The following is a 19,194-nucleotide window of genomic DNA, read 5'->3' as shown; positions in this document are numbered from 1 at the left end:
CAACAATCCTCCACATATCTTTTTAATGATGTGATATTGTCATAAACTTTCGTGATTTTGCTTTTGGTCTCACTCCAAAATGTCTCATACAATTTGAGATAGCTGTCTTTCCTTATATTATGATCATTCTCTTATATCGTAAATGTGGAACTTTGATCACATTCATAACAATCTTTCTCTCGAACAATGGACTATTGAGTCTCCCTTCAAATAGTCATATATTCGTTTAACTCTTCTAGGCTCATTCCTCTTCATCGGAGCACACTGCCTATTCGATAGAGTTCAACCACAAATCACATTGTGACTCCTTTTGAGTTTCACTACATCTCTATTCAATACTGGAGGATTCTATCAACATGGCTAAGCCAAGTGCACAACTTTAATACTAGTTGGAGAAAAAAACTCTCACTGCTATCACAAAAATAAGTAGAAATTGAAAAATTAAAATAAAGCAAAAAAAAAAAAAGAAGAAGAAGAAGAAAGAAACACAAGAATTTACGTGAAAAAACTCCAAACTCAGAGGGCAAAAAGGGAAAAAAATAAAAGGAAATTAAGAGAAAGAAACAAAAAAGAATACACGAGAATTTACGTGAAAAAGCTCCAAACTCAGAGGAAAATCATGTCCTACCATAAAAGAAATTCATTAGGTGAAAAATTGTTACAATCACAAAATATTCCCTGTCTCGTCCTAATTACAAAAACACTCTTTCCAGAATTTTGTACTACTCACATATTTTCTCCCTCTCAAACGGGAGAATATAAGAAAGATAAAAATTAAAATAACTTGAGTTAACATACTTAAGTTTAAAGTGTTTTTAACTTAGACAAATTAAAATAAAAAACCATAGACTTTTTTTGTAGTATTTGGAATTCATCACTTCTTTAGTACCTTTTTATGTGGGACAAACCGCTCTTTCAATACTTTACCAAAATCCAACCAAAAAAAAACTTGTAAAGTATCATTATAGAAAGCAAAATTAAGAATGCATTTGATATAACTTAATATTTCATTACATGTCCGTAAAAGAACGTAGTTTCATATGTCTTCTTTACCAATTTTGTTACGCCGCACCTAAGAAAGATAATTTATATATAAGATTATAAGTAACGACAACACTTTATTATTAGTAATAATTTATTACGAATCTAATATAATCGAATAATAAATTATGTGTAGTTTGTTGAAATTAGATACCTAATATTAATTATGACAATAGGTATTAAAGTTCAACTTATTTTTCTTTTAAAAATCGTGTATTTGTTATGCCATTGTAACATAGATAATATTATAAGTATTATAAATATTATAAAAATAAATAGACCCTCGTTGCTTAGTGTTCTAAAAGTCACGTGTCAATTTTATGTTGTCCAAGTATCTTGTAGTTATTCATGTTGGTGTACATGTAAGACCACATCCTATTTGCCACTTTGCCTATAAATAGTGATATTTGTTAGATCTTAAAATCACACATTTGTGAGAAATTCACTCCAAATTTTCCCTAAAATTTCATATTATTAAAATTTCATAATTTTAGTTATTTTATTTTATTATTATATTATATTATTTACTTATTTATTATTATATTATATTTTCTCCATATCCGTTGTGCTCCTCAGTTTCACAATACGTTATCTTATCAACACGAGTTCCTGTTGCTTCCATTGTTGAAGGTAGGTCCTCAAGATATGTCGATTTTTTTTCTTTATTATAATTAATAAATTAAATGTTACTTTGCATATTTAGTATATATTAAATTTCTAATATAAATACAATGTTTTTGTGATAGTGTTGTCATGACAAGCCTTACAAAATTAGAATTTGCAACCCTTGACATTAATGTCAATAATTATTTCTCACGAGTGCTTGATGCTGAAATTCACATGGATGCTATGAACTTGGGAAACAATTAAAGAACGAAATACAACATCCAGTCAAGACAAAACAAAAGTTATGATTTTCCTTCGTCATTATCTCCACAAGAGATTAAAAATTGAGTATCTTACAATAAAAGATCCTTATATCTTGTGAAAAAATTTGAAAGAAAGGTATGATCATAAAAAAAAAAAAACAATTATTCTTCCTAAAGCTCGTTATGAGTAGATGCGTTTAAAGCTACAAGATTTTAAATCAGGAAGTGGTTAATACAACATCCAGTATGATTTTCTTTCGTCATTATCTCCACGAGAGATTAAAAATTGAGTATCTTACAATAAAATATCCTTATATCTTGTGAAAAAATTTGAAAGAAAGGTATGATCATAAAAAAAAAACAATTATTCTTCCTAAAGCTCATTATGAGTAGATGCGTTTAAAGCTACAAGATTTTAAATCAAGAAGTGGTTACAACTCCGCATTATTTAAAATCAGTTCAAAATTGTTGTTATATGGAAAGAAAATTACTTATGCTAATATATTATAGAAGACATTTTCTATATTTCATGTCTTGAATATGCTCCTACAGTAGCAATATTGAGATAAAAGTTTTAAACAATATTCTGAACTAATTTCATGTCTTTTCATGGCCAAACAAAGTAACGAGTTATTAACAAAGAATCACGAATCTCGACCAATTGAACAACATCATTTCCTGAAGTGAATGTTGTGAATGTTAATAATCATGGTCAAGGTCGTGGTTATTGTCAAGGTCGTGACCGTGGCAGAGAAAGAAATAATTATTATTTTCGTGGTGGTCATTCTAATCATTCAAATTTCAAAAGAACCATACAAAATGATGATCACAAAGAAAGAACTCCATAAGATAAGGTTCAAAGAGTGTTGAAAATAAATGTTTTTGATGAGGAATGACTAGGGGCATTGGTCACGTACCTATCGTACGTCAAAACACTTAGTTGATCTCTATCAAGCCTCCCTAAAGAAAAAAAGAGAAAAATGTGGAAGTAAATGTTGCATACTAGGATAATGACATATTTGAACCATCCGATATGACAATTTTGGATGTGGCGGACTTCATTGAATCTCCTCAAGAGAAGATTGACACAGTTGATGGAATTTCAAGTGTTTCTTTTGACTTTGAGAATATCTAGACTTAATATTGTTGTCTTAAGTATCTTCATGTTTTTTTAGTAACTTTTGTATATTTTAAGTGTTGTTTTTCTTATTGTAATTATTTTTTTTTAATGAAGAAACATAGATCATTTTCATTTGTTCGGTGATTAAAAAATGAGCAAAAGGATCTATGTCTAGCAGACAACGCAACTACACACACAATACTTACTAATAAAAAAAATACTTTTTCAAATTGACAACGTTGAAAGGAAAAGTAAATACAATATTAGGTTGTGCAAACTTGATCAAAGGTTTTGAAAAAGCAAATATTATTTTGTCTAGAGGAACAAAATTTACAATTGACAATGCATTGTTCTCTAGTTAATCAAAGGGAAATCTTCTAAGTTTTAAAAATATACATTGAAATTAATAGTAATAGTTATCATATTGAGATTGATTAACTTAGAAGATTTCAATGTATATCTTTAAAACTTAGAAGATTGATAGTAATAATTATCATATTGAGATTGATTAACTTAGAAGATTTCAATGTATATCTTTAAAACTTAGAAGATTTCAATATGATAACTATTAATAGTTTTTATATTGAGATTGATAATAAGAATAATGTGAAATATCTATATATTGTCTTTACTGTCTCAAATGAAAAACATATATTGGAAAAGTTGTCTACTTTATCTTCTGGATTGTATTATACTCATATACGAGTAATTGCAATATATGCAATAATGAACCTGAAGTTCATGAATCTAGATATATTTTCTATTTGACATGATAGATTAGGTCATCTAGGGTCTATAATGATGAGAAAAATTATTGATAATTTAAGTGAATACCCATTAAAGAGCCAGAAGATTCTTCAATCTAATGCATTATCATGTGATGTTTTTTCTCAAGAAAAATTAATAATTAGACCATCACTAGCTAAAGTGGGAACTGAACCACTGACATTTTTAGAATGAACTCATGGTGATATATGTGGACGTATTAATCCACCAAGTGGACTATTTAGATATTTTATAGTATTAATAGATGCATCTAGTAGATGGTCATACGTGTGCTTATTATTAAGTCGAAATCTTGCATTTGCAAGATTACTTGCTCAAATAATTAAATTAAGAGCACAATTTTTTGATTATACAATTAAGATCATTCGTCTTGATGGTGCTGGTGAATTTACATCTCAAGCTTTTGATAATTATTGTATGTCAATTGGGATAAGTGTTGAACATCTTTAGCTCTTGTTCATACACAAAATGATTTGCAGAATCATTTATAAAATGCTTCCAATTAATTGCAAAATCATTACCTATGAGAGTTAAGCTTCTTTCACGTATGGGGATATGCTATTTTGCATGCAACACCACTTGTACGCCTTAGGCCGGTAGCTTATCATAAGTACTCGCCATTACAATTAGCTTATGATCATGAGCAAAATATTTCCCATCTGAGAATTTTTGGATATGCAGTATATGTTCCAATTGCTCCATCACAATGCACTAAAATGGGTCCTCAAAGGAGGTTAGGAATATATGTTCGATATGATTATCCATCAATTATTAAATATCTTGAACCCCTAACGAGTAATGTATTTACTGCACGATTTACTAATTGTCATTTAATTGAGACAAATTTTCCAACATCAGGGAGATGAATTAAGAAATTGGAAAAAGAAATTACATGGAATGCATCGTTATTGTCTCATTTAGATCCCCGTACAGATTAAATGTGAACTCGAAGTTCAAAAAATAATTCATTTGCAAAATATAGCAAATCAATTATCAGATGCATTTATAGATGCAAAGAAAGTAATTATATCACATATACCAGTTGCAAATGTTTCATAAAAAAATTGATATCCCAACATAACAAGTTGTCACTAATAAGTATGAAACACGCCAGAAACGTGGTAGACCAGTGGGTTCCAAAGACAAAACGAAAATTAATTAATAATAAAAAAAATATTTGGTTAAGGATGTAAATATCCATGAAGAAATCCTCGACATGACAATGTTTTTTTCCCATTGGGTTTTTCCTAGTAAGGTTTTAACATGACATATTTCATATATATATATATATAGACATCTAAGAGGGAGTATTATAAATATTATAAAAACAAATAGATGCTCATTGCTTAGTGTCCTAAAAGCCATGTGTTAACCTTCATGCTATCCATGTGTCTTGTAGTTATTCATTCTTAGTGTCCATATAAGACCCATCCTACTTGACATGTTGCATATAAATAGTAACATTTGGTGGATCTTAAAATCACACGCATTAATGAAAAATCCACATAAAAGTTCCACTAAATTTTCATATTATTATATATACATAATTTTAGTTATTTTATTTTATTATTGTATTATATCATATTTATTTATATATTATTATATTATATTTTCTCTATATATTGTGTTCTGTCACGCTCCTCAATTTTACAACAATAAGTTAATTGATAGGTGTATATCCTTTGTTGGATTGAAACTAGGCGAAATAAAGAGGCCAGGTCCTGAGTCCAACTTCTTTCAATAATGTATATGTGATATTCAATAATTGTACGAGTGGAATCTTTAAAAGAAAAAAAAACACGAGTATTTAAATAAAAGTTCTAAAATAGTTGTTAGAATATGTTATTGAATTTTGTTTGTTTAATATTACTTTGGTTCATGTACTCTTGATGTTGGTTTATTTTGGTCTTTATATTTTTTAAAATATTCATTTTGGTTCCTATACTTTCAATTTTGATTCATTTTGGTTCATGTACTTTGAAAATGTTCGTTTTAGTTCTTATACTTTTAACTTCGGTTCATTTTGGTCTTGGTATTTTTAAAAAGTGACTATTTTAGTCTATTCATTTTCGTTTTAAAGGACTAAAATGATCGTTTTTCTTCTTTAAATTCAAGGACCAAAATAAGTCAAACTTGGAAGTGCAGGGACCAACATGAATATTTTGAAAGTATAGGGACTAAAATGAACAAAAATTAAAAGTTTAGGGACCAGAATGATTTTTTTTAAAACACATGGGCTAAAATGAACCTAAAATATAAGAATCAAAGTGGTATTTAAACTAATTTTGTTTGACATATGTATTATTTAAATATGCATTTATCTTATAAGTTTTTTTTAGTGTAGTTGGTGGTAGGGTGTTTGAACCACATATCTCATGATTACTAATATACTCATATGTCAATTAAGCTATGCTTGTTTTATAAGTTTGATTTGGAAGTTCGATTTATGTGAATTTTACATATTCTGTTGATTATTTCCTTTATTGTGAAATTTTATATTTTACTTATTGTATTATAATTGTTGTATCTTATTTTTTCCTTATTTGTAATTATTTTATTCTTTCCTTATTTGTATTTCATTGACCGTCATCATCCAGAACCCCATGCAAATGGTTCATCCTGTGTTGGATCGGTTTGCCCTACGTTGGAAAAATAACCCTATGCGGAATCTGCTTGCCTAGGCCAGAAAAATCACCTCAAGCCAAATCTCCTAGCCCAACGTCGTAAAAAAAGTCCCGCGCCATATCTGCTCGCCACATGTCGAAGATGTGTCGGATCTGCTCGTCCCGAATCGAAAGATTCGCTCTATGCATTGGATCTGAGGAAGAAGGCGACGACTAGATCTTGGTAGGCGTGTCGTCGACGGTGGCAAGGTGGACGGATGGAGGGAGATGACAATGATGGCAAGGTGGACCAACAGAGGGAGGTGGTGACAGTGGCAAGGTGGATAGAGAGAGAGCCAACAACGGAAAGATGAAAGAGAGAATTTTGAGAAGAAATTGAAGAAGATGAAGTGTGGGTTTGGAAATGAAAAGATGAAGTGTGGGTTGGATATGAAAATATGAGAGAAAAATGAAATTATTAAAAATAAATCATTAACGGAGGTGGGTGAGATATGAAAAGTTTTTCCACTTTTGCATGAAAGAGAAATGAAATTATTAAAAAGAAATCATTAATGAAGATGAGTGGGATATGAAAAGTTTTTCCACTTTTACATTTTTTTTTTTAATGTTTTGAGGGTTAAATAGTAAAAGACCATTTATTTTCTTGAAAATATGAAGTTCATTATGACATATATGAACGAAATAAAAAGTTCAAGACATAAGTATAATTTTGGGTTATAATTAAGGCTATATGTGTAGAAATCCCTAAAAATAATTATGAAGTGAAAATTTTAACATTAATTTTAATCATGTGAAAGAATAGTGAAACTTAATTAATTATAATTATTTTGATTCTTTTAGATAATTAATACACATTTACTACAGACTAAAATTAAGTATTTAGAGAAAAAATAATGTTAAAAATGTAGATTTTGAAATTTAAGAATCAAATTTAAACAAAATTTAAACTTCGAGGATAGAATTGTAACACTAAAGATATGTTGATGAAATTTAAATCAAACTTCAAACTTAGGAACTAAAATAATGATATTTTGAAACCTACATCCAAATGAAAGTTAAATCCAAAACTTATAGAGAAAAAAAGAAGTAATTTTCCTTAACATCATCAATGTACTAGATTTTAAGGGCACTTACAAAAAGAGCAAAATAAATTGCATTTATTAGGTTCATAAGTCACATGTTTATTGTTTGTAAAAATGACAAAAATGGACCCCAATCCACATGTAAATGATGCAAAAACGCAGTCATATACTTGGTATACTACTGATATACCCTTGATATATTTGATACACTACTAAGATACATTTAATATCCTTGATATCTTTGATACACTTATATACTACTGATATACATTTGATACACTCTTGATATACATTTGATATACTGATTACATGTTATGAAGGCAAAAACACATGAAACTAAAACCAAACATATACATTAAAGATCTGAGCCCAACGAATTCATGTTGTCTCCTTAAGACAAATTGACTCACCCTAGTGCTGAGTTTAGAGAGTAATTGTCTCCCAGGATAGAACAGATCACCTTTCTTATGGATGTAGCACCCCGTCCACAAGATCAATGAACTAAACTTTGTGGATATACCGAACTTGCACAAATTTATAAAAAAATGAGGAAAGTTTTATGAGAGAAAAAATGCTTATAGAAAATGTTTAAAAAAAATTGAAGAAATGACATATTTATAGACTAATTTGTGGCCATTCAAATAGCCGTGTCCTTTCTTCAATTTGATTATTTATGAAAGGAGACAACCATTTATCAAAGAATACAACTTATGGAATTGAAAAGTAGTAAACATTCAGTATTTCCCAACGAAGAACCTGCATTGAGATAAGTAGTAAACACTTTGAACTTTCCTTAGTGATGATGTCTTGAACTGTCAACCGCTCTAGACTAAGACAATTGAAGTCACACAGTTTCTCATTATAACAAATTTTGTTCTCATCATTGTGTTTATTTTGGCCTTGAACACCGCCTGGTCTCATGAGTGTTTTAGAGAATTCATCTTAAAATTCTCATAGAAACGGCCCCTTCACACTCAAATAGGTGATTCCTATAAAGAACATCGTATATGCTCTTTTCAACAACTTATAAAAATCATTAAAAGCACAATGCTAACCCTAAAACCACACATGCACTGTCTCATCATCCTTAGAATGGGTAAGAGAAAATTCAACGCAGTGCTCACTAAGTTATCCAGAGGTTCATTTGCCCATTGAACCTAGAACTTGGGATCTCCAGTCAACTAGGTCGAGTTGTCTCTCTGGTTAAATTTTTAAAATTTAAAACTTTAATCTCATTCTCCTTGATAAACTTTCAACCAACTCTCTAGTTAGGTTTTTTGCAGGTGGATCTGCAATATTATCTTTTGACCTTACAAAGTCAATTGTGATAATTCCACTAGAAAGTAGTTGTCTAATTGCATTAAATCTTCATCATATATGTCAAGACTTATTATTATTTATTAAAAAGGTCACTTTAGGAATACTATACAAATATTTTGTAGCCCACTCAAATATATTCTAACATCTTCTTAAATTGTATCCAATATTCTAAAACTTAGATTATCAACTGGGAATAATCACTTTTTCCAAATACCTCACAATAACATAAGACTTTAAGAAAGTTTCAACCTTTTCATAATTCACAAGGAATTTCCTATATTTTCATATATGGAATTCCATATAAAATATAATTAACCTTCCACTATGGGGAGACACATTCACAAAATGTGTCTTATCCCAATTTTGGAATCAATTATTTTATATATCAAAAAATTTCTGACTATAAATTTCATTGCTATGACATCTTCTGTCTTATATATATATTATTTTTCTCAAATGATTCCCATAGTTTTTTTTTTTCAAATCCACAACTACACACATTATATAGTGTGTTATCTAGTCCACTCAAAATGTGGCTCTTACATAAATATTTTATATATGTTTCTATGCCTCAAGTGTAAGCAACCGATTTCTCCTTCAACATTATAATAGCATTTATTTTTTGAAAAAAATTTGTCATATTCCAAGTTGCAAGGGAGATTGGAATATCTCGTTGTCATCATTTGAAATCAAATTTCTCATCATTTTTCTTCTATGATTTCCACCAATGGTACAATAATTTCGCATTATTGATGACATTTATGTGAAACTAATCACCAAATATTTGTGAAACAAAGTAAATAACTTTACCAAATAAGTTTTCACAGAGTTAAAATCAAATAAGGCAGCAAATAAAGTTGAAATATTATTAATAATTATTGAAACATAAAACAACATGAAATCCTAATGCTTGATACCTATTATGCATAATAGTAACAATGGACTACAATAAGCCAATTAAAAAAAATATTACATAAACAATGCAACACTTTGGCCATACATATAACTAATATACATATTATCCTTTATCAAACATGTTTTACACGCAACAAAATTCACATAATAAAGTGTTTATATCCAATAAAATTCATTTCTTTACTGTCCATTCAAATCCAACATAATCATTAAATAAAACATTCATAACAAAATGGTTATAGGTACTAAAATATTGATAAAACTGCACCATAATCGTGTATATTTATAATTCGAACAATTTCAATATCTTTTTAAACCACAAAACAATTGTGCAGTAGAATCTAGATATCTAAAACAACATATATAAAAAATATATGAACAAAATTAATTTCTAAAACATAATATGTAAAGCACATGTACATAAAATTATATCAATGATGAAGACATATTTTTAATCTATGAAAAAATGATATAAGGTGGATTGTCTCTCCTAAAACAGACCACCAAAAATTGTGTGTAAAACAAAATCAATAAAGAATGTGTATATATAATAGAAAGAAATTATTTGAGTGAATGTTATAGGACGGGAAAAATTCACAAAATTCTTCTTCAAATTACTTTTCTGATGTGATGAAAAGTAAAATTACAGAACCAAGAATTAAAATTTTGAAATTAAAATATAAATTCAAAATCAATCTGTAATTTTGAAATACACAACAAAATCCATGAAGAAGCGAAAGAAAATATTTGAAAACCAAAAAATCTCATACTGCAAATGTCAGAAAAAAGGAAATTGCACCCAAAGAAATCACCAATATTCACAAATTGCACATTAGAACTTCACTCAATTGAAAATCAGACAATTAATAAAAACCAGAATATTGACTTTTTTGATGCACGCGGTGCTATATGATAACATTTTCTTCAAATTATTATTATTATATGTCGGCAGTGGATAAATCAAACTAAACAAAACAGATTAAAGATGAAGTTTTATTTTATTATGAAATGAAGACAAAGGTTTTAGTTTTAAAATAGATTCAACAAGAATTGCAGATACACGATAAATGACTTTAATCACACATAAGACCTAGATGCAGCAAATTTGCCTTAAGATTGTTATGAAGGTAAAAGCACATGAAACTAAAACCAAACATATACATTAAAGATTCGAGTTCAACGAATTCACGTTGTTCCCTTAAGACAAATTTATTCACCTAGTGCCTGAGTTTAGAGAGTAATTGTCTCTCAAGATAGAACATATCACCTTTCTTATGGATGTAGCACTCCGTCCACAAGATCAATGAATTAAACTTTGTGAATATACCAAACTTGCACAAATTTATAAAAAAAGGAGGAAAATTTTATGAGAGAAAAAATGCTTATGGAAAAAAATTAAGAAAACAAATTGAAAAAATGACATATTTATATACTAATTTGTGGTTATTCGAATAGTCGTGTCATTTCTTCAATTTGGTTATTTATGAAAGGAGTCAACCATTTATCAAAGAATGCAATTTATGGAATTGAAAAGATGTAACCTACATGAAGAGTTACGTACCATTATTCCAACATTACATTCCTCGAGTATATCAATCAATTGATGGCTAATGTTCTTTTATTTAACAACAGCCATGTATTTCCTTTCATTTGTTTGTCGCTAGTGCAAATAAAAAAGAAAAACCTTGAAATAATCAAAATATTGAATCCTATTGAATTTCTCCAATATAATTTTATCTTCGGTATATAAATGTTTATTTTTCCAATTGAAGAATGAGAAATTTTATTTTGGAGGAATGCCTTTTTTGCTTCTTTTCTCTTGTATTCAGTATATATATTGGTATATAGAGTCTTTTCACTTATATACACATTGTTCTTCAATGTGGTTTCACAACAATAGAAAAGGAATAAAGGAATAGGTACACATGGCTTGCTTTAGTTGGTGGAGTGGAATAATTCTAACTAATTCACAACAGATTTTGGGGACTCACATTCTGATTATTCTTCCACCTTCCCTTTTCCTTTTCTATCTTTATTTGCCTCCCTAACATCCCCCCTCAAAATGGAGGGTACTTCAAGTACTCCTAGTTTGGATCTAAGTGTGTAGAATTGGGAATTGTTAAGTGGTTTGGTGAGACAATCAGCTAGTTGGTCTGTCGAAGGAACGTAGCGGATGATAATTTCTCCTTTTAGGATATGGTCACGTACAAAGTGGATGTCAACTTATACATGTTTAGTTTGACAGTGGAACACAAGATTTGCGGCTAACGCTCCTGCCTCACATCATATTGTCGGTCAAGCATTTGTTTTTAAGCCCATCTCACTGAGTAGTTGTTGAAGCCAAAGGACTTCAGATGTAACATGGGCTAATGCTCTGTATTCAGATTTTGTACTCGACTGTACAACTACCGTTTGCTTCTTTGATGACCATGAGACAATGTTATTCCCTACAAATGTGCAGTAGGCAGCAACCGACTTTCTGTCATCGAGATTGGAGGCCCAATTAGCATCTGAGTAGGCAGAAATGTTAAGTTCAAGCTTGGTTGGAAGTAGAGGCCATAGTGTTTTGTGCCGCTGACATACTGAAGTACTCGTTTAGCTGCCTGCCAGTGTACATCAGTTGGTGTCTGAAGGAATTGGTTTAGTTGGTTGACTGCATAGGTGATATCCGGTCGTGTTTGTGTTAGGTACTGAAGAGAGCCTATGGTGCTGCGATAGATGTATGGATCGGAGATGGGTTGCCCATCGTTCTTGAATAGTTTTCTGCCTTGCAAACTTGGTGATGGGATTAGTTTCACATCAATTTGCAATTTGTGCAGTAGATCATCCACATACTTGGATTGATTCATCAGTAGACCAGACTCTAGGTAGTGAACTTGCATGCCCATGAAGTAACGAAGATGTCCCAGATCCTTAAGTGCAAACTGAATATCAAGAGTTTCGATTAGTTGCTCCGTTAGTTTAGGATTGTTACCTGTGATAATGATGTCGTCGACATAAACAAATAGAAAGATTATTGATGCCATCGTTCTGTAAATAAACAGTGAGGTGTCCGATCGAGACTGATGGAATCCCCACTATATTAGGACTGAGCTGAGGGCAGTGTTCCATGCCCATGGAGCTTGTTTTAGGTCGTAGATGGCCTTATCAAGTTTGTAGACATGGTTCGGATATTGAGCATTGACATACCCCGGTGGCTGGCACATATGTACATCCTCTGTGAGCTTACCATTTAAGAATGCATTGTTGAAGTCAAGTTGTCTGAGGGACCGACCTTGTGATACAGCAACACTGATTACTACTCAGNATCCTCTGTGAGCTTACCATTTAAGAATGCATTGTTGAAGTCAAGTTGTCTGAGGGACCGACCTTGTGATACAGCAACACTGATTACTACTCAGATTGTTGAGGACTCCACGACAGGGCTAAACGTCTCAAAGAAGTCTACACCATGGTGTTGATGAAAGCCCTTTGCAACTAGTCAGGCCTTATACCGTTGAATTGAACCATCCATATTCCTTTTTAGTCGAAATATCCACTTGTTGCCAAGTATATTGTACGATGGGGAAGGTGGGACCAGTGTCTATGCTTGTTCTTCACGAGAGCTGAGTATTCCTCATCCATAGCTTTCTTCCACTAAAGAGTTGCAAGTGCAACTATGATTCTTGTGGGCTCTGTTTGAGATCAATTGGTAGCTTTGCTTGTCAACCAGGATTTGAGTTTAAATATGCCAGCCTTAGATCTGGTTATCATAGGGTGAGTAGGAACTTGTAAGGGGTGGGAGGAGATGGCAGTTTTTGGTGAAGTGGCCAATGACGGGTTGTCTGAAGGATATAGTATATGTGGTATATTGGGGATGACATGTTGGTCTGAGCTGGTTTGAGTCGGAATAATGGTGAGTGATGGGCAGAACTTAATGATGGAGAGGGATTTGGATTATGGTAGGATGTATGGCCTGGAGAGGATGTTTAGTTTATGGTAGTTAGAGCGTGGTCGGAAATGGATAGAGGTATAGGATTCATTTGTGGGGATGGTTTTGACTGAGGTAGGCTATTGAGTACTGTTTTGAGGCTTGGGACTAAGGACTCAGCTATCATTGGGGCTATCGCCTGGGCGATCTTGCTAAACAATGGAGTCTCAGCGATCATGGGGTTCTTCATTGTGTTGATCATTCTAAATGATGGAGTTTCACCGATTTTGCTAAGTGATGAATTCTCAGTGATCATTGTGTCGGTCGTCATGGGCGATCGTTCTAAACGATGAGAGCTGAGCGATCGTGTTGTCTGTCGTCTAGACAATCGTGCTAAGTGATGGTGACTTAGCAATCATTAATGTCTGTCGTCTGGGGGATCGTTTTTAAACGATGGAAAGCGAGCGATCATGTTGTCTGACATTTGGGCAATTTTACAAAGCGATGAGAGCTCGATCGTTGTGTGTCTATCGCCTGGGCAATCGTGGTAAATGAGGATGCAAATGGGAAGTCTTTCTCATTGAAGCTTCACATGTCTACTGGTATATATTCAGCCCGATGGACTTAGGCATCTGTATCCCTTGTGGTGTGAGTTGGGACCAATGTACACGCATTTCTCTTAGTGTAGTTGGAATTCTGACTGTGGTATGACCTTAGATAGGAAAAGCAAGCACATCCAAATGTCCTGAGATTGAAGAAATCAAGGTTAAGCCAAACATTACATTGACCGAGGATTTACCTTACAGCACATTTGTAGGCATTTCATTGATAAGGTAAGCTGCTGTTGAGAATGCTCCCATTAAAAGGATAGAGGCATGGACGCTTGTGCAAGCAGCGTGAAGTCCATTTTCGACTATAATGTCGATCAATACGCCTGGGCGATCTTGCTAAACAATGGAGTCTCAGCGATCATGGGGTTCTTCATTGTGTTGATCATTCTAAATGATGGAGTTTCACCGATTTTGCTAAGTGATGGAATCTCAGTGATCATTGTGTCGGTCGTCTGGGCGATCGTTCTAAACGATGAGAGCTGAGCGATCGTGTTGTCTGTCGTCTAGACGATCGTGCTAAGTGATGGTGACTTAGCAATCATTATGTCTGTCGTCTGGGGGATCGTTTTAAACGATGGAAGCTGAGCGATCATGTTGTCTGACATTTGGGCAATTTTACAAAGCGATGAGAAGCTCGATCGTTGTGTCTATCGCCTGGGCAATCGTGGTAAATGATGGGGATGCAAATGGGAAAGTCTTTCTCATTGAACTTCACATGTCTACTGTATATATTCACACCGATGGACTTAGGCATCTGTATCCCTTGTGGTGTGAGTTTGGGACCAATGGTACACGCATTTCCTCTTAGTTGTAGTTGGAATTCTGACTGTGGTATGCTCTTAGATAGGGAAAGCAAGCACATCCAAATGTCCTGAGATTGAAGAAATCAAGGTTAGAGCAAAACCATACATTGACGAGTGATTTACCTTACAGCACATTTGTAGGCATTTCATTGATAAGGTAAGCTGCTGTTGAGAATGCCTCCCATTAAAAGGATAGAGTGGACGCTTGTGCAAGCAGCGTGAGTCCAGTTTTGACTATATGTCGATGTTTGCACTCGGCTCGGCCATTTTGTACAGAGGTGTACGGACACGATTTTCTGATTAAGATGCCTTTTGAGTCATAGAGGCAATGAATTATGTCATACTCTTTACCATTGTCTAACTGGAGCATTTTAATCCCTAATTTGAATTGAGTATTGATGAGTTGTGTAAAATGATTGAATGCAGACAATGTATCACTCTTTTGGTTCATGGGGTATATCCATACATATCTACTGTGGTCATCCAAGAATAGTACATAGTACCGATACCCATCGATAGAGTCAATCGGAGTTGGTCTCCATACATCTGTGTGTATTAAGTTAAACTTGTTTGATGCTCGAGATTGAGAATTTGGAAATGGTAAAGTACTTGCTTTTCCTAATTGACATGAGTCACAAAATTAATTTTCTTCATTAGATTTGAAAGGTAAATTACATTCTCTAATGATATAGTCTAATGTCTTAGTCGACAGATGTCCTAATCTTTTGTGCCAGATAGCTCTTGACTCAACTACATTTATCCTAATTCCTGATAGAACTAGTGCAGCCGGTGATTATTTCTGTACAGAGCAGGTCCTCCTCTCTTAGCAGTGTCTTTCAGTACTTCAGTTCCTTGTAGTCGGTACAGTCCTTTGTCAAGCTCCCCTTTCAGCAGTGTTTTGCCCGTAGCCTCGTCCTTGATGACACAACAATCAGTGTGAAATTCAATAACCACAACATTGTCATGAGCTAGCTTGGATATACTAATCAAATTCTTTGAAATGTTAGGTACACATAGGACATCATTTAGTATAAACTCATTTCTTCCATCAGACAAGTAAGATTTACTAGTGTGAGAGATATGCAGTTTTTCTCCATTACCTACAATAACCAGTTCATTACCTCCATACTCAGTTGGATTGTTGATATTGTTGTAGTCGGGTGTTACATGATTTGTAGCTCCACTGTCAATATACCAATTAGGATCATCTATTGTCTCCAGTGTGGCCATGAAGGGGTTGGAGGTCTGTGAGGCCGTGAATACAGCCACAGTATTGTTGTTGGAGCCAATCGACCCATGATTACCTCTGCCTTATCTATTGTTCTGAGAGTATTCTTTATCAAATCAATGATAGCATACCAAGGCTGAGTGACCGTACTTTCCACAGACTTGACAGGTCGGTCGATTTAAGTTACTGTTTCATCCTTTTCCTCATTCGCGGCCTCCATTTTGTCTATTGAATGGATTGTGGTTTGAATTGTTTTCTTTAGAGTTGTTGCCCTGTTGCCGATTCCCATTGAATGAGGGATTAAACTGTGACTTTCCTCCATTTGTGTGCCTGTTGAAAGTTATATTGACAGAAGGATTCTGAGCAAAGAAGCTATGCATTTTGACAAAGTTTTGATGTTCCAAGCATTTTTCATATGAAAGAAGTTTGGATTGCATATCTAACCAAGAAATACCTGGTTTGCCTTGGATTCCCACAACTACTGGATTGTACTCTTCATCAAGGCCAAGAAGAACTTGTGAGATCAGTGTTCTTGTTGAAACAGAGCTTCCCGTCTGCGCAAAGTTGTCAGAGTGTATCTTCATCAACTCCAGATACTCACTCATCTTCTGACTTCCTTTCCTTGTCTGCTGGAATACCTGTTGTAGATAGTCTTCTTCAGCTCGGGATTGAACTCTAAACAACTATTGGATGGTATCCCATAATTCTTTCGCATTTTCGTACCCCATGAGTTGGACGGCAACGTCTGGAGCCATCGAGTTGTACAGCCATCCTAGCAGAAGTTGATCGACGTCTAGCCATGCTTCATATTGAGGATTCAGACACCGTTCTATTGATGAGCTTACTCTGTCATCACTAATCACTTGGGAGCTGGAAGTTGCTTCTGAGGTCGTCTGGACGAACATCAGCGGATAGGGGATCTACCCTGAGAGGTATCCTTCGAGTTTGTAGCTTCGTAGGATGGCAACGCAAGTGTCTTCCACAGCATGAAATTGCCGCATTCTAGCTTTGTGGTGGTGAGCTGGTTGAGCAGTTGATTCAGCGGTGGAGTGCTGAACTTCACATGTTCGGTGGTGGAGGAGCTTCCGGCTAATGTGGTGTTGGCCATGGTGGCTCTGATACCAAGTTGAAGAATGAGAAAATTATTTTGGAGGAATGCCTTTTTTGCTTCTTTTCTCTTGTATTCAGTATATATATTGATATATACAGCCTTTTCACATTGTTCTTCAATGTGGTTACACAACAATAAAAAAAAGAATAAAGGAATAGGTACACATGGCTTAATTTGGTTGGTGGAGTGGAATAATTCTAACTAATTCACAACAGATTTTGGTGACTCACATTATGATTATTCTTCCACTTTCCCTTTTTCTTTTCTATCTTTACTTGTCTCCCTAACATTTCCCTCTAGAATTTTCTCTTCAGCATACTATATGTATTCTATTTCTATCTTTAGACTTAATAAACGATTTGCAGCGTCCACAACTGCTGGTTCTTCTGGGTTTGTTCTCAATTTGGCGGCTAGAAACAGCGGTGGTGAGGGTTGTCGGGTTAAGGGGGCAAGGACTTTGCTTCTGTTGATGTTGAATTGGCAAATAGGGGTTTGGAGGATAAAAATTTTGGCATGGAAATTGTTGAAATATATGTCAATTTGATGGATAAGGATGTGAAATTTGATCTTGAAGAAGGGAATGCTGAGGTTGAGGATGATGACCTGAGATACGCTAGAATTTCCAATACGCCGAAGCTTTTACTTTTAGAATGACTGATGTGATGCTTCACGTCACGACACATAATAGGTTGCAATTTTAGCACATCTTCTACTTACGTGACATATTTACAAAATCTCAAATCTACAACACATCCTTGCAAAAACACTTATCTTAAATTGTCCCTACATTTTATATAACAATTTTCATGTGATAATTGTATCAGACAACATTAATGGGTTAAATTTCTAATATTTTTGGTAAAAAAGAAAAATTAATATTAGTAATTATCATATGTTTTAAATTTTAGTTTTTGTCACATAAAGAAAAATGGTCCCATTATTATAAAATTTTCTTTTAAAATTTATATATTTTTAAAAAATTAATCTTAAATTAGAGATTCAATCCATGTAGTTTCAACATAATTTTGATTTGGTTTCTTAGTTTTAAATATTTAAATTTAGTTTATATGTACCTTAGACAAGTTCTTATGGTTTCAAACATCACAAATTTGTTCTTAATTTGTCATGTCCGCTTAATCTACTTTTTTTTCTTGATATTTTCTTACTCAATCTTAAATCTTAATACAATCAACTAACATGATTGTCAAATAGAAAGTATGAACTCATTGCTACCTAAAAAAAGACAACATTCATAAAGTTTCTAGACACTATTGCTAACATACTACCCTCAATGATGAGAGAAAGTCTTTTTTTTCCCACATATAGAATGAATAATAACTTCTCCTTCATTCCATTTGGACGACAACAACAATTTTTAGTAGAAACAACGAAATACGATTGCTATGTGGAGGGAGCTACGACGAGCTTAGAATCAAGAAAAAAAAAAAAAAGCACAAAGAAAATGACACTTCATTACTATATATATTGCCAAATGAGTAAGTGACAATCAACAATATAACTGCCACATCACTTTACCTTTAGTCCTATTTAAAAGCATTTCTCAAATTACTAAAACTAACTTGATATTTATAGAACGGTGGAAATCAAATCTCAAATACGATTCTACTTTATTTTATTTTATATCATTGGACTACGTACTGATTTCTAAAATTCGTTGGTACAATAGTTACTTTATAAAGTCTTGCTACTAGTCCTTCCAATAACATGGTAATAAATTATTTATCAACAATAACATAATTCAACTACAAAATTT

This window comes from Benincasa hispida, chromosome 12, assembly GCF_009727055.1.
Source record: "Benincasa hispida cultivar B227 chromosome 12, ASM972705v1, whole genome shotgun sequence".
In the NCBI taxonomy this organism is placed as follows: domain Eukaryota; kingdom Viridiplantae; phylum Streptophyta; class Magnoliopsida; order Cucurbitales; family Cucurbitaceae; genus Benincasa; species Benincasa hispida.
The sequence above is the reverse complement of the archived record's forward strand: the minus strand, read 5'-3'. Positions refer to the sequence as shown.